The sequence below is a fragment of the Pelophylax lessonae genome (assembly GCF_965119305.1).
Source record: "Pelophylax lessonae genome assembly, chromosome: 5".
Classification (NCBI taxonomy): domain Eukaryota; kingdom Metazoa; phylum Chordata; class Amphibia; order Anura; family Ranidae; genus Pelophylax; species Pelophylax lessonae.
This window is the reverse complement of record NC_138772.1, coordinates 539,804,332-539,828,783: the sequence shown is the minus strand read 5'-3', so window position 1 is coordinate 539,828,783 and position 24,452 is coordinate 539,804,332.

Genomic DNA, 24,452 nt, shown 5'->3' with positions numbered 1-24,452 from the left:
AGCGACAATTTTGCAAAAATAACAATATTTTTCACAATTTTTTTTATATGAAATTCCCCCAAAAAAATGTAAAAATCAAAATTTTTTAACATTTTAGACCAATTTGTTTTCTGCTACATATGTTTGGTAAAAAAAAATTCGCAAAAAGCGTGGTTTGCGCAAAAGTTATTGCATTTACTAACAACGGGAAAGATTTTTGTCATTTTTATTGTTTTTTTTTTAACAAGTAATGGCAGCGGACAGATCGGACCCCTGACTAACATTTTTGACACTTTTGGGGGTACCAGTGACATTACTACAGTAATCAGTGCTATACATATGCACTGTTACTGTAAAAATGACACTGGCAGTGAAGGGGTTCACTTTATTTGAGAGGGGGGGGTTAAGTGTGTCCCTAGGGGCGTGCTTCTTACTGTGATTGGATGTGGCTAGTGATGTAACAGCAGAGATCTACGGTCCTACATAGCAGGACCGTATGATCTCTGCTGTTACACAGGGGAGAATGACAGGCGGCTTTGTTTACCCTAGCCGCCTGCCTTTCTCCCGATGTAACCGGCAATCGTGAGTGAGCAGCGGACATCGGGTCCGCCGATCACTCGCGCGGGGGGGGGGGGGGGTCCGTGAGCGAGCGGAAGCACGCCTCCGGCGGCGCGCGCTCACTCCCTAGAGCCTCAGAGGCTAGTGACATTCCCATACGTCACTTTGCCTGTGAGTGAAGGGCTGACTGCCGAAATATATAGTCGTGCGGCAGTCGGCAAGTGGTTAGAGAAGGAAGCCCTGTGCAGCTCTCTGCAGCAGCTAAAAGCCAGTTTCTCCCCCCCTCCTTCCAGCTGCTGCGGTGAGACACACAGATACAGGGCATCGTCCCAGTATTTGCTTCTCCAAAACCAATCCCCCTTCCCTGTTCTGCCTGCATCTGATTGTCTTGATATATTCCAGGGGGGGGGGGGGCTGCTAGGTAGGCTGTACAGGGCCCCCTGATTTCTAACAGCAGCCCTGATTGTAAGCAGGGATTCCAAGGGTCCCCTAGAACCTGAGGTTTCTTAAGACTGAAGAACACCTTCCCATCTCCATAGGAGGGGAGGTGTTCTGTACTTCACAGAAGTGAAATGAGCTGGGCTGATAGCATTGCATGGTATATTCAGTGCAGTACCAACAGAGTGCATAGGAAGCTACAAGCTCAATGGATATCTGGCATCAACTGATGTTTTTTTTCTTTGCCCTTGCAAAGCAAAGTCTTGGGGGATAGCATAAGGGTAAGCTGAAGAGTTATTGCTGTGTCAGGAAGGTCAGACTCATAGCCATGCCCAAAGATCTGTGCATGCACACAGGGCTGCTGTTAGAAATCGCGGGGCCCCATACAGACTACCTGGCAGGGCCCCCTCAAGAAAATATTAAAGGTATATTTAGCTAAAATTACAACAAAATCACTATTATCAGACACAAATATAACACTCCTGCTAAATCTAAAAAAAAAAAAAACTATGTTAAATAAAAAAGAAGATGAGATGAGAAAAATATACAGGCTGGGCAGTTGGAGCTCAGTGATCAGAGAGACAGAGAGAGAGAAACAAAGTTACAAATAAACACCTAAGCAGAGATAAGTGCTGGGAGGGGGGCCCACACAAGGGAGGGGGATTAGTGGGGGACGACTGTCTCTTTCTCAACAGATAAAAGCTGATAGCAGGGAGAGGGACAGATCAGATTCAGGTGCTGGAGGAAGATTTCTGTATTTGTTGTCCATCACTAATCCCCCTCTCTGTGTGGGCCCCCCTGTGTGCTCGGGCCCCCTACAAGAGGGCTGGTGGTCCCCCCTATCAGCGGCCCTGCATGCACATGTTGCATCCCATTACCAGTTATCCTGTTTAAAGCTCAGCACAGCCTAGGGAAGTTCCTACATGGTGGCCGGCTTCTGTGACCTGACCTATGCTTCTCATCACCTTGTGTTTGACCAGGCTTGCTGTCTGACTCTGTGGTACCAGTTGCTCACCTTGGCTTGTGTCATTTAGCCTTCTTCTTGCTGTGGTGGTACCTCTGCTTCCCATCTGATCTTGACTTTAGGCCCGTACACACGTGCAGATTTTCGGCCGAAAAGATTCGGCCGACGACCGATCGGCCGATTTTCGGCTTGTTAGTATGATGCTTCTGACAGCCGACAGCGCACTTTCGGCCGAACAGAATCTGTCGTGCAAGCATTAAAATTTTTGTATGCCGACACCAGAACGGCCGATTGTTCACCAGTCAGTACAGAATTCGGCCGACAGACAGCAGATTTGCAAGACTGGGCATGCTCAGAAAAGAAAAAACACAGGGAAAGTTAAACAGTCACATGACATCACTTCTGCAGTCGGCGGACAAAATTCATGTGCAGTCTTTTGCACTTTCCAGCGGACACGACAGCCCGGGGACAAAAGACGGCCGATCGTTCGGCCGACAATCTGCACGTGTGTACGGGGCTTTGTCTCTAGACTCTGACTCTACTTCTGCTCTGAGAATTATAATATCTGCTGCACACTTGTTGCTGACTCTTGCCAGCCCTGGCTATGCTTCTGCTTTCTGATTCTGTGTGTTCGCTCATCAACTTCTTCCAGTTACTTGACCGGTTAGCTTTGTTTATTAGCAGTCATGTCATTACTATGTCAGCACTGAGATGCTAATGAAATACCTTTTGTTAGAAAACAAAGATTTTATATTTTTTTTCCAAGAAAATTTCACCTAAGCAGTTCACATTGTAAGATTTAAAGCTAAATTCAACAATGTTTTGTGAAAGGCAAATCAATAATTTTGCTGTGAAATCACTCTTCTCTCTCCTAATTGTACACATTCTGCAGCCACGATGCTGTGCAGCCGTGGCAAAAATGATACTCCCTTTTGCTTTTCGGGGGCAGTACCATTGCTAAACAAAAGACACATTCCATTGAATGGGGCCACTCCGCAACCACCCTGCAACTCCTGGCAATACACATGGTTGCGGAGCAGAAGTGCAGGCTATTAACCACTTAAGCCCTGGAAGATTTTACCCCCTTCCTGACCAGGGGGTTTTTTGCGATTTTTTACTGCGTGAATTTAACGGACAATTGCGTGGTCGTGTGACGCTGTACCTTAACGAATTTGACGTCCTTTTTTTTTCCACAAACAGGGCTTTCTTTTGGTGGTATTTGATCACCTGTGCGATTTTTTGATCATGCGCTATAAACAAAAAAAGAGAGTCAATTTTGCAAAAATAACAATATTTTTCACATTTTTTAATATGAAATTCCCCCCAAAAAAATGTAAAAATCAAAATTTTTTAACATTTTTGGCCAATTTGTTTTCTACTACATATATTTGGTAAAAACAAAATTGCAAAAAGCGAATTTTGATTGGTTTGCGCAAAAGTTATTGTGTTTACTAACTAAGGGAAAGATTTCTGTAATTTTTGGTGTTTTTTTTTAACGCGTAATGGCGGTGATCTGCGATTTTTTTTGCGGTACTGCGACATTGTGGCGGACAGATCGGACCCTTGACTGACATTTTTTGACACTTTTGGGGTTACCAGTGACATTACTGCAGTAATCAGTGCTATACATATGCACTGTTACTGCAAAATGACACTGGCAGGGAAGGAGTTAACTTTATTGGGGAAGGAGGGGTTAAGTGTGTCCCTAGGGGCGTGATTCTAACTGTGATTGGCTGTGGCTTGAGGTGTAGGAACAGTGATCAATGGTCCTACATAGCAGAACCGTATGATCACCATTTCTACACAGGGGAGAATGACAGGCGGCTTGTTTACATCAGCCACCTGCCTTTCTCCCTCTGCACCGACGATCGCCGAGTGACCGGTGGACATTGGGTCTGCCGGTCACACGCACGGACTTGCTAGGGAACGAGCCGGGGGGGGAGCGCGCCTCCACGGGCGTGCGCTCGCCCGCTATTGGCTCCCAAGCAAGTGACAGGCTAGTGACGTATATATACATCACTTTGCCTGGCCGGGGCTGACCGCTGCCATAAATAGTCGTGCGGCGGTCGGCAACCGGTTAAGGGTTAAAACAGGCCTTGTGGGGGTGACTAATTGGCTCCCAGCTGCCACTCAACCACCAGAATGGTAAAAACTGCAAACTAGGCCTAAATCTTAATGTTCATGTGTAAAGGGCCAAATATTCAGTAGGTCTAACATCTTCTCAGTTCAAAGACCACTGCTTCTTGCCTATCCTAGAGACACATAGTGATTGGGCACATCACTCTCACCAGCAGGAGAAGCTGGCATACAGATAGCTGCAATCTCGCAGGTAAGTATGGTTGACTTCTGCTGTCACGCCTAGAGTGTTTGTTTGTGGGAGCATACAGTATATCAAAAAGCCTCCAGCTGCTTGGCAAAACACTGAAGCACGGAGACCCAATTGAAGAGGAGGCAGTGCCTCTTAGCCTTTATCCTTGGGCCAGCTGGTGGAGTTTTGGTTTGTGGGAACATATAACTAAAAGTTTCCAGTTCCTTGGCACTGGTAGGCAGTGCGCTGAGGCATGGAGACCTAGTTGAGGAGGAGGCAGAGCTTCTTGGCCTTTAGCCTTGGGCCAGCTGCCTGGATTTCACTTTGAACTCAAAAGGGTTGGACTCCTGGTCAGGACTGCAAAAAGTAGTGTGTGAAAGTGGGGTGCTATCCTAGAACATCTGTTACCCAAGAACATTCAAGGTGGTGCTGTTAGAGGAATCAAGGGCAATGGCTAGCTTCTTCCCTGCAACTGCAGTACAAAGCACAAGTGTGGGCAGTGGGGGGCACCTCTAAGATGTGGAGGCTGAGAGCTCTGAAGCTATATTGCTGTATGCTTTGACAAATGCTAATGGACTGGAAAGTGAAGTATCTGGACTGAGCAATGTTATGTCAAACCCATAACTATTTTTCAACTGTTATGGGAAATGTTGGGTTTCTAGCACAGACCCAACATACATCTAAAAGTTTCATTTTACTTCAGTGGTGCAATGTGGATGCCAGTCTTAACGCTGCTGTTAACCTGCTTTGTGTTTGTTTGGACACAAAAGGTCCATTCTCATTGCAGGCAAAGCTGGTAAAATGCAGCCCTTTGCTACATTTTGTGTCTGAATGAATACAGCTTTGGAATGCAAATATAAGCTTTCAACAATAGCGACCATATGCATAAAGCCATAAGAAATTGGTAAGTTATTCATTCAATCAATCATTAAAGTGTTCTACAGCATAATGTTGGCAGAAGAGGCTCTGTTCAGGTCCATACATATTGTATAGGAGACAGGCTCAACAAGCAGCAGTACACCACGGAAAAGACAGGGACACCCAGGAACAGTCCAAGCAGCTTAGTCCTGCAATTGTATTCAGCAAGGCAGCAAACATATGCAGTTTCAATGCAGGAGGGTCTATAGCATAAAATAAATGAAACCTCTGCTCATTCGAGCCACTAACTAAACAAATCAGTTCCTGACTAATGGTGCCCTCTAATAGGTTCCATAAGGCAGACAGGCAGCACTTTTACTTTTTTAGTGTTCTGTCGGTACTCATCCTTTTCACCCAGAAGCAGGCTGCTATTGCCTGAAAGAGAGAGCCCTGAGCATCAGTATTCTCACATTTAAAAAGGTCTGTGTACTGCTAAGACTAATAAATGAGGTCTAGCTACCCAGCAGCTACTATGTGGACCTAGGAAAGGTGGCTTTTCCTACCCACGGCTCCAAAAAGCCTCTAGGCTCCAGGACACATGAGAGGACTCTGAAAAAACGGTATCAGGACAATATCCCCCCGGACAATATCCCCCCGGAAAACATACCCCTGGAAATAATCCCCCCGGGACAACATCCCCCTGGATAATATCCCCCCCGGGACAACATCCCCCGGGCAATATCCCCCGGGACAATATTCCCCCAGAAAACATCCCCCTGGGACAACATCCCCCGGGCAATATCCCCCGGGACAATATCCCCCCCGGAAAACATCCCCCTGGACATAACCCCCCCGGGACAACATCCCCCCTGGATAATATCCTCCCGGGACAACATCCCCCTGGGACAACATCCCCTGGGCAATATCCCCCGGGACAATTCCCCCCAGAAAACATCCCCCTGGACATAAGGTTAGAGGGTTAGGGTTAGAGGGGGGATATTGTATAGGGGGATATTGTCCAGGGAGGATATTGTCCGGGGGGATATTGTCCGGGGGGATATTGTCCAGGGGGGATATTGTCCGGGGGGGTTTATAGTCCGGGTGGATATTGTCCTAGAATCGAAAAAACAGAAAGTTTGTGGAGCCCCTCACCATGTGTAGGTGAGAAACCTAGGTGACACATACTGTGTATATACACTGTCTACAATCCCGGCAGCAAGTGCCTCACAATATGTAAGAATGTATGACTGTGAAAGTTGTGTGGACCTAATTAAAGCCCAACTCCAGCTTATAATTAAGAAAAAAAAAAAACAACTGCCCCAGCCATAGTAAGAAAAAAGAAAAAAATGCAATGCTCACCTCCTCTCATTTAATGTCCACTAAGTAATGCCTTCCCAACACTAGATATCCTTAGTCTTCTGGGTTGAATGACACCCAGCATCATTCAGCCAACTTCCTGTAAGTGCAAGGTGTCAAGGGTTCATCATAGGCGTCTCGGTACTCTACATTCATCATTGAGGACTGGCAGGTGTCAGACAATATAGACAAAGGAAGAGGGCCTTGAAAATCCTGCGACCAACCTGAAGAAATCTAAAAAAGGCTATGGAAAAAAGTCAGCCAGGAGGGGAAGGGAGACTAAAGTGCGGAAAACACATTTGGGGTCTACTGTGGGATGGGGAGGGAAAGTTGAAGTTTTGCTTTAACAGACCAGTGACTTTTTCTTCTTTCTCAAGCATAGGAGGTGACCTACCAAGGACAGACACAAAAATAATTTCAGAAATGTTAAAAGCAAAGCAAGGGGGCACCATGATGAATGTCAGTTCCTTTCTGGGTCTCTGGGTCATATATCATATACAGTTTCAATTTACCACCTTCCTCTTGAGAGAGCAATAAGGTTCTATAGGGTTGTGCTCCAGTAACCCAATGATTCATCACTCCTGTTATATATGATTCCTGTTGTTCTTTTATCAATCAGTCTAAAGAATTCAGCTTCCTATGTGATATCAGGCTACCTCATTTATTTTCACTTATTGGGAACCAGATCCTCCAACAACTACCCAAAATGTAAAAATTGGATTTTTGTACAAACCCTCCTTTTCAAAATGTGTTAGGCACCGCTCTCACGTGATAAGAGAATGTTGTCACATTACAGAAGGCTTGGGGATCAGTTGCAACTTTAGTTATATGTGTTAAACTTAAGTTTACCCCTCAAAATGAACACTCCAAAAAGTTAAAAATTGAACTGACATACTCCATACTTACCATATTGGCTCCTAAAGATAACAGCCCCACACATAGTTGCACCAGAATATCATCACTGCAAAAAAAAAAACAGCAATTCACCACATTTCTTATTAAATAGAAACATTCCCCCAGCATTCAATCCTACCAAAGACAATCAAATTAGTCACCTGTCATCTTAGATCTATGGGTCTTATTAGTCTCCATAGACCAGGAATCCTCAAACTTTCTGAACAAGAGGTCCCAGGGGGGATGGACTGGATTGGTAGTAGAAAATTGCCCAATTAAGCCCTAGGTGTGGTGGCTAGTGTGAATAAAAAATGTCCCAGGGTTGGTGAGCAGTGGGAGTAAAAAATAACCTATTGCTTTAGATTAGTTTGAGGAGGAATAATGTCCCATCATTGTGTCTGTTAGAGAAATACTATACCTCTTCATTGGTATCAATGGGAGGATCGGAGCCCCCATTGTTAGTGTCAGTTGGAGAAATAATGCTCCCTTATTGGGGTCAGTAGGAGGTAAGGTGCCCCATCGTTGATGTCAGTTGGAGGAAAAATGCCCCTTTGTTAAAGTTTCTTGGAGGAATAGCATCCCATTATTGGTATCAGTAGAAGCAATAGTGACCCATGGCTGGCGTCAGTGGGAGGAATAGTGCCCCATAGTTAGTGTCAGTGGGAGAAATAGTGCCCCATTATTGGTGTCAATAAGATGAATAGTTCTTCGAGGGCCAATTAAGAGAAAGCAAAGGGTCGCCTACTGCCTGTGGACCACAGCATGGGGACCACTGTACAATGACATGACCAGATACCAGAGTTTGGTTTGGCCCTTGGTCATGTTACTAATATACTGACAAATAACACAGTGCCTATATTCTTCCACCATTTAGGATACCCCCAAAAATTAAAAGTCCAAAAAGTCAACTAATGGCCTTAAAATGAAACTTTGGTCATTATAAAAATGTAATGTATGATGTAGTCTGTCACAAACATTAACACAGCAGGAGAAAAATGTAATATATTGCAGCTGGCCAATCCTTTGAAGTGATAGCTGTGTTAGTTTTCTTTTTTTCAGGTTTTTCTTTTAGGTTTACCAGGCAATTCTGCGAATAACACACTTCCTGTCCTAAGGTGACCACACTTTCTCAATGTCCTTTATCTATTGAGGAAGAACATTGTCATTAGTCTGTCTCAACCATCACTTTATGTAATTGAACATACCTCCTACACCCAGTCTGTACAGACAATTTGGCAGTCTGCTGAGATGGAAGTGTCCGTGTTCAACTCGCCAAGGGAGCCCAGAGTTAAATCCAGGATAGGGTATTGCAGATCTGGCAAGTTAAAAAGAGGATTTCCTGAGCAATTCTTGAAGATGAAAGAGCTTCCCAGAACAATATTCTTCTAACTCTATAGGGAGCACTTTACACCATGAGGCAAAAGGTGAAACTAATCAGGAAACACGGGAAAGCAGAGAATGTCTAAGGGCTACACTATGTAACACAAAACCGGAGAGGGGAGAAACAGTGGACTGTACCAAAACAGAAAACATGGGAATAACAACAAAAGGCAGACTGGAAGCAGAACACGCCTCGTCTAGTATCGGTAAATACCACTATAGTATAATATGCAATTCTTTGCAAAAGAAACAGACAATATAGAAAGTCCATAGATACAGGTAAAGTGGTCCTCTGGACCTCAGAAATACAAAGAGAGGAAAAGCAAACGCAAGACAAAAGTAAATGTGTAAGTCTACAGAATGGTGAAGTCTTTGATAAATCTTAATCAATGTAGACTTTCTAATAGCTGAAGCAGTTCCATCCTAAAGGGTGGCAAGACGTGCCTAGCCCCTTGATAGCAAAGGTGGAGTAGTCTCTCTAGTTGGCTCAAGGAACCTTTTTGACCTTTTGAGCCTCAGCGTCTGAAGTATAGTCTTACCAGAGAAGTTACAAAGTGATTTTTCATTGTGGAGAAGCTCATTACACTTTGATGTAACTGGTGTAGATGGCTACTCATGGTTCTCCCTGCCATGAGCAATGTGGTTGACGTCTTTAGTGAGTTCAGAATCCTGTTTAGAGGAGCCTAGGTGTAAGGTTGATACAAGAATGGTGCTGCCACATTCTGAGCACTTAAAGCGGAGTTCCGGGCACAAAATAGACCTTTTTTTTAACTGCCCATCCGCTTGGTCTCCTTCACCTGAAAAGGAATTGGATAGTTAGGCATTTCTTTTTTTCACTCACCTTGTATTTGCAGATTGAAAATACTCACCTCAGTGTACTTCCTCCCTCTGAGCCGTGGCTCCACCGTCACTTCCTGTCTTGCAATGATTCCTGGGAGCTGAACGTCATCGCTCCCAGGAATCAATGCGACGGCACCGGCCCCGCTTGTCACTTCCGGGGCGACGCCGCATTCCCTGCTAAACAGCTTCTGGGCATGGCCAGAAGCTGTGGAGGAATGCGGCGCCGCACCGGAAGTGACGAGAAGGGCTGGTGAAGGCGCATTCTGGGAGAAGAAGACGCGGAAGAGGATACCGAAGAGGACCGCGCCGGCTTCAGCTGCCCACAACAGAGATGGCAACGCTGGAGAAGAAGTTTTAAAAGTGAGTATTTCTTCTAAAAGGTAAGTGCGAACCGGGACAGATCAGAGGCTAGCCATTGTGGAATGTACTAGCCCTGACTGTCCCGGGGGTATATTTGTTGAAAAATGGTTACTGTGCCCGGAACTCCGCTTTAACAGTAGCACTGCAGTCTTTGGCAAAGTGATCTAATGATGCACAACATCTGAAGCAGACATCACGACTCCTTAGCAACTCCTTGCATTCTTCAAGGGCATTTCCCTAAAGGGTTGACATTTTCTAAGAGAATCTAGCTTGTTGTGGATGGCACAGTAATAATGTGGATCCTTACGTCTTTCAATCCCATCATCACTGATATTAGCAGTAGTGGGTGCTATTCCTGTCTCTCTAACAGAGTCAGAGATTGCTTCTTTAAAGTTCTTGTTCTTAGGCGTAGGGTTCTCAAGCCTTGCAGTTGTGAGGTTAGGATCATTGGTGTCAACAACAGAGAAACTTGGGTTATTCTTGGTCTTGGCTATATGAACTCTGTGAAAAAGGAAAAGGGGGACAAGGACACTTGATTTTCCCTCTTATATCTGAACCTGCTGTTGCCCACTTTTCTTGGAGATAGTAAGGTGATATTATACTGTGTGCAGTGTCCAAGTAGCTAAGGCCCGGTGGGCCATTATTTGCAATTTCTAGTTCTAGAAGAAAATCACCCAGCTACTGGAACATCTGGTTGTCTCTGTTAGATACTTTAGAAAAGTCTTGCAATCTTTTGAATGAATAAAGTTTGATGACTTCAGGGTGGGCATAATTTGCGCTAATCTTTCGCATTCAAGATTATGACCTTTTTTAGGACAGTGGGTGTTAACAGTTTTAGGTCTTTTCATGCAGTCCAATGATTGTGGCCCTAACCGTCTGATATGCAAATTAAGCTCTTGCATGGGTAGGAGGCTGAGGTTCTATACTATTGACCTGATCATAGACCTCCAAATCCTGTACTGATCATCAGACTTCATGGGATGGGAGTTATTAAGTTGTCTTTGAGTCATGCACCTTGCACGGTCTGTTGTATCCATTCTCTCTGGCCTTGCCACAACAGGTTCACTGTTTGATTCACTGTTGTGGTAGATGGTAGTAGCGGGTACAGGCGGTATTGAAGGAGAAAAAGGAATACCTGATGGGTTCAGTCAAGGAGGAGGTTTTGCTTCAGGTGGTCTCATAGCATAAGTCTCAGAAATCATATACAGTACTTATTCCTAAGGCTACGTTCACATCTTGGCATTGCTATTACAGGTGTTTTTATGGGCGTTTTTTCAGGCATTTTTTCATGCGTTTTTATGGGTGTTTTATGGGCGTTTTACAGGCGTTTTTAGATTGACTAGAGGCGAATGGAAAACACCTTTAACCACTTCCGCACTGCTCACTAGAGCTGTACTGCGGCAAAGTGGCTCGATAACGTCTGGCGACGTAGTACTACGTCACCAGACATTCCCCTTTCTCGGCAGCGCGCGCGCCGCTGGAGGCTCGCTCCCGCTGTATTCAGTCACAGCGGGAGTCGGGCCAGGGGAGGAGTGGCGGCGATCGCCGCTGCTCTTCCCCGATCGTCGGGGAATCGAGTGTGAAGATCCGCCTGCTTGTGTAAACACAAGCGGGCGGATCTCCTAAGTGACAGGCAGGATCAGATTGCAGGGTTCAGCATAGCTGAACCCTCGAACTGTCCTTGTGTCACATAGTCCCCTCCCCCCACACACGTCAGTAAGCACCAGGCAAGCTGTCCCAGATCCCCCAACTACCCCCTGCTGACCAGGTTGGGAATCGGGATTCAACCGGTGAGTAGAGAGAACAGGGAGCAGAGCCTGGAATGAGGGTCAGGAGCATGACGGGAAGAGGGAGAGTGGGAGTGGGGCCGAGTCGCTGCACCATGGGCCTCTGGTTTTTATTTGCCCCCTGGGCTGAAAGTTGCCAGTCTGCTCCTGAATAGGATATTCTTCCACCGCCCACAGTATCTTTGCTAAACTCTAACCAACATACCGGGACCATATCTGGTGAGGTTGGCAAAGATACTGTGGGCAGTGGAGGAATATCCTTTTAAGCAGAAGCCAGGGACACAATCCAGTGATACCATCCCAGGATTACTATTAACAGGCTTGTTTGACCTTTTTCAGTGGGGGTCCACATTGAGGGGTAAGAGACAGGTGAACAGGTAATGATGACAGCTCCTTTCTGGATACTCCTTCCTTTTTTGTCTTATTAATCACCACTATTCAGCATTTTCATATGATTGTGATCATGCAAATTGGGCTGATAATCTGATGTTTTATTTTTAAGCGCTGCACTTTCGTTATTTTTTTTATTGTCTTTTATGTTGTTATTCCAGTATACATGTGCTAGCAGCTACTGTATCTTGTAATTTACTTTTAACTTAGTGCAGCCTATTCTGTCTTAAAATTGGGGCACTATTCTTCCCCCTATTACCAAAGGTAAGGCACTGTTTACTCCCAAAGATGGCAGAAAAAAATGTATATTCCTGCTGCCCCCCCCCCCCTCTATCCAATGCATACATTGTCTGTGGTGATTCCTTTGAAAACATTCAGAAAAGTTAATACGATTTTCAGATCCTTGATTTGGAATAATCGAGTACCTAGAATTAAATTAGAGCAAATACAGAACCCTAAGGATCAGGGAGGCCTGGCACTACCTAATCCCTGGCTATATTATGTAGGGCATTTCCGCATCTTCCACTAGCCCTCCTGTTGTACCATCCTCAGTGGCTTGCCTTATGCTGCATTGTATTGGTGCGGACTCCATCCCAGGAGGCTTGGAGGCGGGTTTATTTGCCAAACCACATAGACAGTTTCCTACATATGATCTCTTACATAAAATGTGGTCGTAATCAAGGCAGCTGCAGCGGGTGGAGGGGTTGACTGCATATACAGTGCATTGCGAAAGTATTCGGCCCCCTTGAACTTTTCGACCTTTTACCACATTTCAGGCTTCAAACATAAAGATATAAAACTGTAATTTTTTGTGAAGAATCAACAACAAGTGGGACACAATCATGAAGTGGAACGAAATTTATTGGATATTTCAAACTTTGTTAACAAATAAAAAACTGAAAAATTGGGCGTGCAAAATTATTCAACCCCTTTACTTTCAGTGCAGCAAACTCTCTCCAGAAGTTCAGTGAGGATCTCTGAATGATCCAATGTTGACCTAAATGACTAATGATGATAAATAGAATCCACCTGTGTGTAATCAAGTCTCCGTATAAATGCACCTGCACTGTGATAGTCTCAGAGGTCCGTTTAAAGCACAGAGAGCATCATGAAGAACAAGGAACACACCAGGCAGGTCCGAGATACTGTTGTGGAGAAGTTTAAAGCCGGATTTGGATACAAAAAGATTTCCCAAGCTTTAAACATCCCAAGGAGCACTGTGCAAGCGATAATATTGAAATGGAAGGAGTATCAGACCACTGCAAATCTACAAAGACCTGGCCGTCCCTCTAAATTTTCAGCTCATACAAGGAGAAGACTGATTAGAGATGCAGCCAAGAGGCCCATTATCACTCTGGATGAACTGCAGAGATCTACAGCTGAGGTGGGAGACTCTGTCCATAGGACAACAATCAGTCGTATACTGCACAAATCTGGCCTTTATGGAAGAGTGGCAAGAAGAAAGCCATTTCTTAAAGATATCCATAAAAAGTGTCCTTTAAAGTTTGCCAAAAGCCACCTGGGAGACACCAAACATGTGGAAGAAGGTGCTCTGGTCAGATGAAACCAAAATCGAACTTTTTGGCAACAATGCAAAACGTTATGTTTGGCGTAAAAGCAACACAGCTCATGACCCTGAACACACCATCCCCACTGGCAAACATGGTGGTGGCAGCATCATGGTTTGGGCCTGCTTTTCTTCAGCAGGGACAGGGAAGATGGTTAAAATTGATGGGAAGATGGATGGAGCCAAATACAGGACCATTCTGGAAGAAAACCTGATGGAGTCTGCAAAAGACCTGAGACTGGGACGGAGATTTGTCTTCCAACAAGACAATGATCCAAAACATAAAGCAAAATCTACAATGGAATGGTTCACAAATAAACATATCCAGGTGTTAGAATGGCCAAGTCAAAGTCCAGACCTGAATCCAATCGAGAATCTGTGGAAAGACCTGAAAACTGCTGTTCACAAACTATCTCCATCCAACCTCACTGAGCTCGAGCTGTTTTGCAAGGAGGAATGGGCAAAAATGTCAGTCTCTCGATGTGCAAAACTGATAGAGACATACCCCAAGCGACTTACAGCTGTAATCACAGCAAAAGGTGGCGCTACAAAGTATTAACTGAAGGGGGCTGAATAATTTTGCACGCCCAATTTTTCAGTTTATTTGTTAAAAAAGTTTGAAATATCCAATAAATTTTGTTTCACTTCATGATTGTGTCCCACTTGTTGTTGATTCTTCAAAAAAAAATTACAGTTTTATATCTTTATGTTTGAAGCCTGAAATGTGGCAAAAGGTCGAAAAGTTCAAGGGGCCTGAATACTTTCGCAATGCACTGTAGCCCAATCTGGGATAACTGATCTTAAAAGGAATTGGCAAAACTGACCCAGTGTGATAGATGGAAGAGGTTCGGAGTAACTCATCTGACTCATGTTTTTCAGAATGGGACGCTACTACCTTTTTTGGCCTTCCCTCGCATATGAAATTCTACTATCTTCAATTACAGCATGCTGTAAGGGCGCAGGGAGCAGGGGCTGTGTGGATCCTACCGCCAACTCCTATCATGCATTTACTGTAATTTCCTCGGGCACTCATGTGAAGGGTCTTATTTCCCAGGGTTATAGTATGTTGCTGAGTACACATTTGGAAGGATCCCCCTCCAAGGTCCAGGGGCAATGGGAGGAAGACTTGGGTCAACCGTCTGGAGACCACTGGGAAGAATCTTTGCAGGCGGTGGTTACTAGCTCTCTAATCTCTTCACAAAAACGATCTCAACGCTATATAATCTTAAGATTCCATTACACTCCTGTTTGCCTCCACAGCATGGGTGTACTGGCCGACCCTATTTGCTATTGGTGCAAACAGGACAGGGGGGTGATCTTATCCATCTCCTCTGGCAGTGCCCCAAATTACACTGCTACTGGTTGACATGTTATGGGTACGCTTAATAGGGTGTTACAAACACAGGTACCCTTGGAACCTAAGTGTGGTCTACTGGGAATCCTGAGTAATAACATTCCTGAGGAACCCATGAGGGTGGCATTTAATCGTGCCCTTTTCCAGGCTCGGAAGAGGAGTCTTCTACTCTGGAAGTCATCTGATCCCTTTTCACATCAGCTATGGATAACACATATGGGAAATACCCAAATATTTGGAAAGTATGTACTGTATATCAAAATAGGGGATGTCCTGGAAAATTTGAAAAATAATGGCCACCTTGGCTGGCTACCCCGGGTCTAAGTCCACGGCTTTTCCAGTGCCCTGGTCACCCAACATGATCCCTATACTGTATGTTCTTCAACATACCTAGAAGCTGGTTAGTTTGATATGACTAAAAGGTTATACCCAGTTTACACATAATTGCAGGCTGGAAGGTGTTTTTATTATACCTCTTGATGACATATTGCCCCCTTATATTTTATTTATTTATTTTTTTCTCTCTATATTGAGGCTGAATGTAATGCTGGAGTGGGAAGTGCTGTATTTTTCCCTTACAATGTTTTGTACCGATCTGAATACTACCAGACTGTATTTGTTTGTACTGAACCTTGTCTTTCTTATATGCAATAAAGAACCTGTTTGATTAAAAGAAAAAAAAAATGGTTAATAAGGAGAACTTGCACAGCATCCATGTTTGACCCCACCACCCCTCAACATTGGCTCACATTAGCTGAGTGAGGGAAGAAAACTGAGGGAGAATAGAAACATTGGAATGCTAGTCGGTACTTAGTGTGCAAAGGTGTGTTTTCTTTGAAACAATAAATCCCCTTAAATGTTGGGTTATCCTATGTGTGTGGATGTTGCTGCATTATGAAAAACTATTAGTTTAATTTTTAAATTTAAAAATGGGGTGCCCCAAAATCGTGCAGAATTTTAAAATTTAAAGGGTGCCTTGACTGACAAAAGGTTGAGAAACACTGCTGTAGGAGACAGTCAAAGACTAGGGACATGCTACATGAGACTGATAAAGATATTAACCACTTAAGCCCCGGAAGATTTTACCCCCTTCCTGACCAGGGGGTATTTTGCGATTCGGCACTGCGTGACTTTAACGGACAATTGCGCGGTCGTGCGACGCCGTACCTAAACGAATTTGACGTCCTTTTTTCCCACAAACAGAGCTTTCTTTTGGTGGTATTTGATCACCTGTGCGATTTTTTGATCATGCGCTATAAACAAAAAAAGAGCGACAATTTAGCAAAAATAACAATATTTTTCACATTTTTTTATATGAAATTCCCCCCCAAAAAAATTTAAAAATCAAAATTTTTTAACATTTTCGGCCAATTTGTTTGATGCTACCTATGTTTGGTAAAAAAAATCGCAAAAAGCGTATTTTGATTGGTTTTCGCAAAAGTTATCGCGTTTACTAACAAAGGGAAAGATTTTTGTCATTTTTTTTTTAACGCGTAATGGCGGCGATCTGCGATTTTTTTGCGGTACTACGACATTGGGGCGGACAGATCGGACCCTTGACTGACATTTTTGACACTTTTGGGGTTACCAGTGACATTACTGCAGTAATCAGTGCTATACATATGCACCATTACTGTAAAGATACACTCGTAGTGATGGGGTTAACTTTATTTGAGAGGGAGGGGCTGTGTGTGTCCCTAGGGGCGTGATTCTAACTGTGATTGGCTGTGGCTTGAGCTGTAGGAACAATGATCAACGGTCCTATATAGTAGAACCGTATGATCAGTGTTCCTACACAGGGGAGAATGACAGGCGGCTTGTTTACATTAGCCGCCTGCCTTTCTCCCTCTGCACCGACGATCGCAGAGTGACCGGCGGACATCGGGTCCGCCGGTCGCACGCGTGGGGGGGGGGGGTCCGCTCCCCACAGCCTCGCAGTATATGTACTTGCGGCGGTCGGCAAGTGGTTAAAGGATCCTTTTACAAACCAATGCTTCCACTACGCACCTTTGGGACCCGAAGGCTGCACTTCAAGCATGGAAGGGCCAAATGTGGACTTTGGGCTGTAGGTTGGGCACCACAGCCTTAATGTTTTGCTTACCATACCACACACTGGCGCTACTCTTCCTCCTGGCCCTTGATGCCCCTTTTTCTGTTGATTTACATTTGCTTCTACTATACAACCATGTTCAGTATGTCATCATTTTAATAATAGTAAACGGAAAAAAACAATCAGTGAAGGAATAAATATAAGATAAAAACAAAGACTCGGAATAAAGCCCTGTGAACGTGTCCTGCCATAGCCAGGATCCAGCCTGTACACCAGCATCACCACAGCCAAGCCAACTACCAGGGAGCCATTTATAGTGGTATGCATGGCTATGCATTCACATCTCCATCTCCTTTAATTTATACTGCCATCGAATGAGCCTCATGGATGAGAATAATTTATATGATAAGCGCTTTATCAATTCATTATTAAGGTGAGCGGCCATTGCACTCGATGGTGGATGCTCTGTTGGGATTTCACATGGGTGGCACCTTTCAACTGGACATTATTATTCATGTTTATTTGGATCGTCAGTTATTGTTTCTTTTTTACATCTTCGATTCACTTTTATATGTGTAGCACTACTCCTGTGGGAGCTGCTGGTTACGGGTTCCCCAGTGTCACCTATAGCAACAACTTGACAATATAGCATATTCTAAGTGCTTGGCTCAGTCAGAAAACAGTCCAGGGGTTTTGGTTTTTGTTGATTTATTTGAGAACTGGGATAGGAGAAGGGATGAGTGGGATACTCCAACTGAATAACTAGGCACAATTTGCTGAGACCTCTGGTTAACACTGGATGCGGCAAGGCCGCTGCTTCACCTCGCCACTTTAGTGAAGAAAATTTAAATGAACTGCACTGTACTGTGAATCACTCTTCAGTGTCCTACTTGGCACCCCCTTTGTCCCTACTCTTCAGGGTTCTATACATCACCCCCTTTACTCTGACACTCTAGTGTGAGCTGACCCCTTGATCCCCTGACTTCACTGGAGTGGTTCCCTTCCTGGGCAGACCCTTTGGCAAGTCCCCTGGTACTCACGTACACTGTTTTTCCCGGAAGACTCTGCCAGCAGCTCCACTGTCAGCTTTACTGGATCCTCTGTAGCTCAGCTCCACACCTGGTTCACTAGGCCGACTGCCTATGACCACTTTCCTCATACAGCAGGAGGAGAGACAGCCATCAGTCTCCTCTTGGGACTCTGCTTCCTACCAAAGACGCCCTGTCACATGTCCCCTCAGCTTTTATGAGCAATCCCAGGAAGCACTGCAAGAGCGCCCACCCACTGGGACTCCGATAAAAGCCAATGTGTCACTGGCTGGGTTTCCTCCACTGTCCCTATTGGATACAGTGGGGACACTCCCTCAGACCCAGTGAATCACACCTGGAAACATGCAACAGGCAACCTAACAGATCAGGCTCCCCTGATAGCAGAGCCGGTGCTAGACTATTTTGCACCCTAGGCAAGACCAGCTCCTTGCACCCCCCCCCCAAAAAAAACTTGCGACCCTTCCTGTACATAATGCTCCCCCTTTTAACCCCACTCTCCCCTTCCTGTATACACTGCCCCCTTTAAGCCTACACCCCCTTCATATACACACTGCCCCCCTTTAACCCTACACCCCCCTTCATTTACACACTGCCCTCCCTTTTAACCCTACACCCCCTTCATATAAACACTGCCCTCCTTTAACCCTACACATCCCTTCATATACAAAGTGCCCCCCCTTTACCCTAAACACCCCTTCTTGTCCACACTGCCCCTTCCCCCTTCCTTCACACACTGCCCTTCTTTAATGCTACACCCCCTTCCTGCACACACTGCCCCCCTTTAACCCTACACCTCCTTTCCTATACACACTGCCCCCCTTTAACCCTGCATACCCCTTCATATACAAATTGCCCCCCTCTCTAGAGGTGACCTCCCCTGGGGATGAGGAGTTGACAGGAGAGGAATGGGGCACAAGCCATGGCTGCACCCTAGGGGTGGCAGTGCGCCCTAGGCGGCCGCCTAGTTTGCCTAGTGGTAGCACCGGCCCTGCCTGATAGGCAGAAGGAGCATAAGATGCCTTTACCTAGCACCTACCTAGGAGGGTGCTACATATAGACTTTTTGATGGACTTTTCTCTTCCCTTGTTTTAGTCACCTGTTTTTTAGTGATTATACTCACCCTTTCACATATTGGAAGTTGATCATCACCTTTATGCATGTTATGCATTTTTATCATTATTTGATATACATGGATGTGCTATTTAACTAAGGCACTTATATTCACATCAACTGTTATATACTGTATAGCGCCCATCTATATCTTCTTATTGATCATTTTGATAATACTTTTTTTAAATATTGAAAAATGTCAATAAATCATCTTGGTAAAAAATGGCAAGACTATCACTAAATATGGACCCGCTAAACTATATCATACGTTCTCTTCAATGTGGATATGATTGACACACATTGACTGGCTTCAAATGGACTTTGAAAACGTCTGTCAAACAGATTCCAAAGGTGAAAGGAAAAGGGTCGGGGGCAGAGCAGAAGAAAGAGAAAACACCTTGGTAATAATGAAAGAATAAGGCATGACAAGAGAAGAAGAGACGTTGCCGCTTTGCCTGTTAGTGCTGCTTGGCTTGTTCCATTTGCAGCAAATAGACTGTGTATATAGTTTATTGCTTCCAATGTATCCATTTCTGGAGATTCACCTGGATAGACAGATCAAAACACCCTCCATTGTCTTCTTTTATACTTGTTTCCTTCAGATGGATCAAGGAAAGCACCCAACGTGGGGAAAAGCCTTGAGGTCTTCTCAATGGGGAAAATCCAGTTTGATACAATTTCTGTGTTCTGCACCATTGTTCTGGTGTGGAGGGGAACGACTTTTTATATATGCATCGTCTTTTTTAGCTTACACATCAAAACCATTCTATTCCTGAATTCCCAAGGTGTACGGACTGGAAATGAACGCAGTATCTAAACCCAGAAAAAATAATAATATATTGCAACTTACCAGATGTGGTGGTTGCATTACTTTTCTTTTATTTAATGTTTTTTTTTTTTAATCTCTTTATTTTGACCTAGTGATCCTGCGAATATTATACTGGGTAGCTATGCTCACTTTTTTATTGTATACATGGAGGAAGTCTTGGATGTCCTAGGGTGGATTATACAGTGCATTGCGAAAGTATTCGGCCCCCTTGAACTTTTCGACCTTTTGCCACATTTCAGGCTTCAAACATAAAGATATAAAACTGTAATTTGTTTTGAAGAATCAACAACAAGTGGGACACAATCATGAAGTGGAACGAAATTTATTGGATATTTCAAACTTTTTTAACAAATAAAAAACTGAAAAATTGGGCTTGCAAAATTATTCAGCCCCCTTAAAACGGAGTTCCACCCTAAAATTAAACTTGCCTCCATCTTCATGCCCGGGGTCACCTGAAAAACAAATGGATAATCGCAATTTATTTTTTTACTTACCTGGTTTAGAAGAAAATATAGGTCGAAAAGTTCAAGGGGGCCAAATACTTTTGCAATGCACTGTAAATATGTCTTCTTTTATTCATCTTTATAACATGGGGAGGGGGGGGAGGTGATGGGATAAGTAGATAGAGGAAATAGTTTTGTTTTTAGAGAAAAGGAAGAGGCCCCCAGTGTTTTTTTTTTTCAGCAGCAAATATCAGCGTGACTATAGATGTATACAAATATTAATCTTTATTGAAAAAAGTTTGGTGATAGTAAAAATCTTAAAAGTACATAAGCGTAAGATATGAGCTCTGGTTACAATGTCATATCAATTCACACACATAGCTACAGATAAAGGACAAAAACACATGATTATCACATCCAAAATAGGAGGAATCCCGAAGCGTTTCGACCTCTGTTGTAAGGTCTTCCTCAGGGGGTATGTGATGTCTGTAGAGAGCATTGTATGATTAGAAATATATGGCGCTTTTCCACTGCATGGAACCGTACCGGTTCGGCACGCTTTTGTGCTTTTCCACTGCTGGTACCGCATGGTATAGGGTCGGAACGGTTCGGTACGGTACTGTATAGGTTTGCTTTTCCACTGCATGGAACCGAACGGTACGGCTCTGAAAAAACAGTACCTACTCGATTGTGGTTCCAACAGGTACCAAACTGGTACCATATCCCACAATCCTTTGCATGCAGTCACTACTAGCCACTGATTGGTCAGAGAATCACACCCACCCCGTTGTTATCCCACCCACTTAACTTTAGTACTACTTTAGTGGAAAAGCAAACCTATACCGTACCGTACCGAACCGTTCCGACACTATACCATGCGGTACCAACAGTGGAAAAGCAAACCGGGCCAAGCAGGGCCAAGTAGAGCCGAGCCGGTACGAGCCGGTACATCAAATGTAATACAGTCATTTCCAGTATAATCTCATAAATGTAAAAAACTTTACCCTAGTGATATATAGCTAGCAACCTGAAGCCAATCCCATGGCTAGACGGATTCTCCCAAAGGTGGAAGGGTTTCCCATGTTCCCATTGAGGGCTTGCATGGTGCACAGCGGCCTGCAAGGAGTCACACTTAGGGCTCACCATGCCGGGACAACACACCTGTCTTATAGAAAAAATCATTCAATTAGTACAAATGTCAAAATAATCAAGGGATGTGAATGGTGTAGGTAAAGGGACGCTGGCGGAGGAAGAAAAAAAAAAAGGGGGGGGGGGAGGAAGGAAGGAAAAGAAAATAGGGGGGGAGGGGAAAAGGAGGGGGGGGGGGGGATAGGATCCTGTAAATATTATACTGGGTAGCTATGCTCACTTTTTTATTGTATACATGGAGGAAGTCATGGATGTCCTAGGATGGATTATACATACAGTATGTCTGCTTTTTTCATCTTTATTACATGGTGAGGGGGGTGATGGGATAAGTAGATAGAGGCAATAGTTTTGTTTTATGTCCAGATCACAGGAATTTACAAGGATACTGCATTTCTGTCAGCATCAAGAGGTATTTTTCTGTACTTGCTGAAAATGTTTTTAGCCTGAAAAGGAATGCAGCTGCCATGTCTAAGAAATAGCAAGCTGCAGTGTAACAGATCTAAAACATGTTTTTGTTTGCTTGTGTAAGGTTGTGGTATTTTTTACTAAATTCCATTTTGTATTTTTGTGAATTGTTTTATTCAGCAGTGGACTATACTCCTAGCCTAACTGTACCTACACAGGAGCATCCATCTAAACCACCCTTTATGAAAATGTTAACATAGAGTAACCCTTGAAACAGCTTTCTGCTCTCATGGAACCCCTGCTAATAATTTAATAATTACTCCATCTACAGCTCATGGTACATTAGTGATATTGTCATTGGCAGAGGCGTAACTAGAACTTTCAGGGCCCCGGTGCAAGAAACCATGAAGGGCCTCCCTGACACCCGGCCAGGGCCTTTTCTCCGAGCCCGGTGGCGGAATGCAAGGGCCCGGGTACAAGTGCGACCTTTGGGACCCTGGTAGTTCCACCACCGGTGTCAGTAGTTTTTTTTTTTTTTTTAACCTTTTTTATTTTATTTTTTTATTTATTTTTTTTACAATATTATATTTTAAAATTATTTTTCACAATTTTTTTAGGAGCCCCGTTAGGGGGCTTTAGTGAGATATCAGGGATCCAAACAGCCCTATGATGTTTCACCTTTTGAGACATTGAGTGATTGAATGGACAGGAAAAGCTCTGTATAGTGCTTCCCATTCATTTACAAACTGAAGCATAGTAACCACAGCTTATTATGTTTAGGTCAGAGTCAGTGATCATTATGGATCACTGACTCTATTTATTCAGACAAGGAATGGGCCGGTAAGTGACACATTTACCAGCCCCTTTTCCACTCTCCATCCTGGCAGCATCCCTGCAGCAGCCAGCGGGAGAGAGGGGAACCTGGCAGAGATGCAGGAGGGCGGGGATGGGGTGTGGCAGGAGAGAGGACAGGGGCCCAGGAGGGAGCATTAGGAAGCTGGATAGGAGGTGTGGCAGGGGCGGGGGAATATTTAGGAACTGATCCCCTCCCTCATGCAGCTGTTGAATGCCTGTGGGAAGGAGAGGAGAGGCAGACATTCAATGGCTGTAGGAGGGAGGGGATTGGTTCCTTTATGTATTGCCGCCCCTCCTATCCAGGTGTACAGGGGTCCGCATGGGCCCCCTGGAGCATGGGGGCCAGGTTGCAATTGTGACCCCTGGACCCTTGTAGGTATGCCCCTGGTCAATTGGAAGGATGCTCTTTACATTTGTGGTCATTGGTAAGAATCCCCCTTTACTGCTAAAAAGATCATTGGTATCAGTGGATACTTATCTAAGAGGCAAAAGTTGCTCAAGGGACCCCTAGCAACCTCTAGATGTTCCACAGAACCCCGGGTTGACAAAGGCTGAACTAAGCACAGCATGAGAGAGGTTTCATTCTATGTTATGGGTAGTTGATAGCCTGTTCTGTCTCTTCTCTCTTTGGCTTTTGTCCTGTGAAGATGCCAGCTTTGAGGTCAGTCTCTCCTAGGGCTTTATCTCCCCTCCTAGGAGGAACCCAAGAAGGTGTTGGCTGCTGGAAGAAGAGAGAATAAGGCCTAGGGGAGGCAAAGCTGCAACTATCCCCCACATATGGAGATGTGGTGAGATATGGTTAGTTGGGAATATTTCCATGCTGTCCTTCAGTGAAGATTTAGAAACTATTTAAACCGTATTCATCAGGGAGTCCGAGCTCTACAGGAGTCAAATCAGCTAGAGACTTTGAGAGATCTAGAAGAGATTATGGAAAGTCTAGAGTATGAGAACCAGTATATTTAGGGATACACTGATCATATCCAATGGTGTATTTTGGTTTTGTGCTGCCCTAGGCAAGATTAAATTGGGCACCCCCCTCCCCCTCCTATGTAAATTTGCCCCACTCCTTCCTTTTAATGGATGTGACTCCCTCCAAAATGAGGGGAGGGAGGGGGGAGAGAGAGAGAGGAGGGATGGGAGAGAGGGGGGTGGGTGAGGGAGTGATAAAGGGGGGATGAGAAAGAGAGAGGGGGGGTTGAGAGAGAGAGAGGGTTGAGAGAGAGGGGGATGAGAGAGAGAGAGGTGAGAGAGAGGGGGGATGAGAGTGGGGATTAGAGACAGCGAGAGAGAGGGGTTGAGAGAGGGGGTGGAATAAGAGAGAGAGGGGGATGAGAGAGTGAGAGAGGGGGATGAGAGAGAGGGGGTGAGAGAGAGAGAGAGAGAGAGAGGGAGGGTGAGAGAGGGAGGGGGGATGAGAGAGAGAGAGAGAAAGAGAGGGGGGTGAGAGAGAGAAAGTGAGGGGGATGTGAGGGAGAAAAAGAGGGGGACGAGAGAGAGAGAGAGAGAGAGAGAGAGAGAGGGGGGGGGTG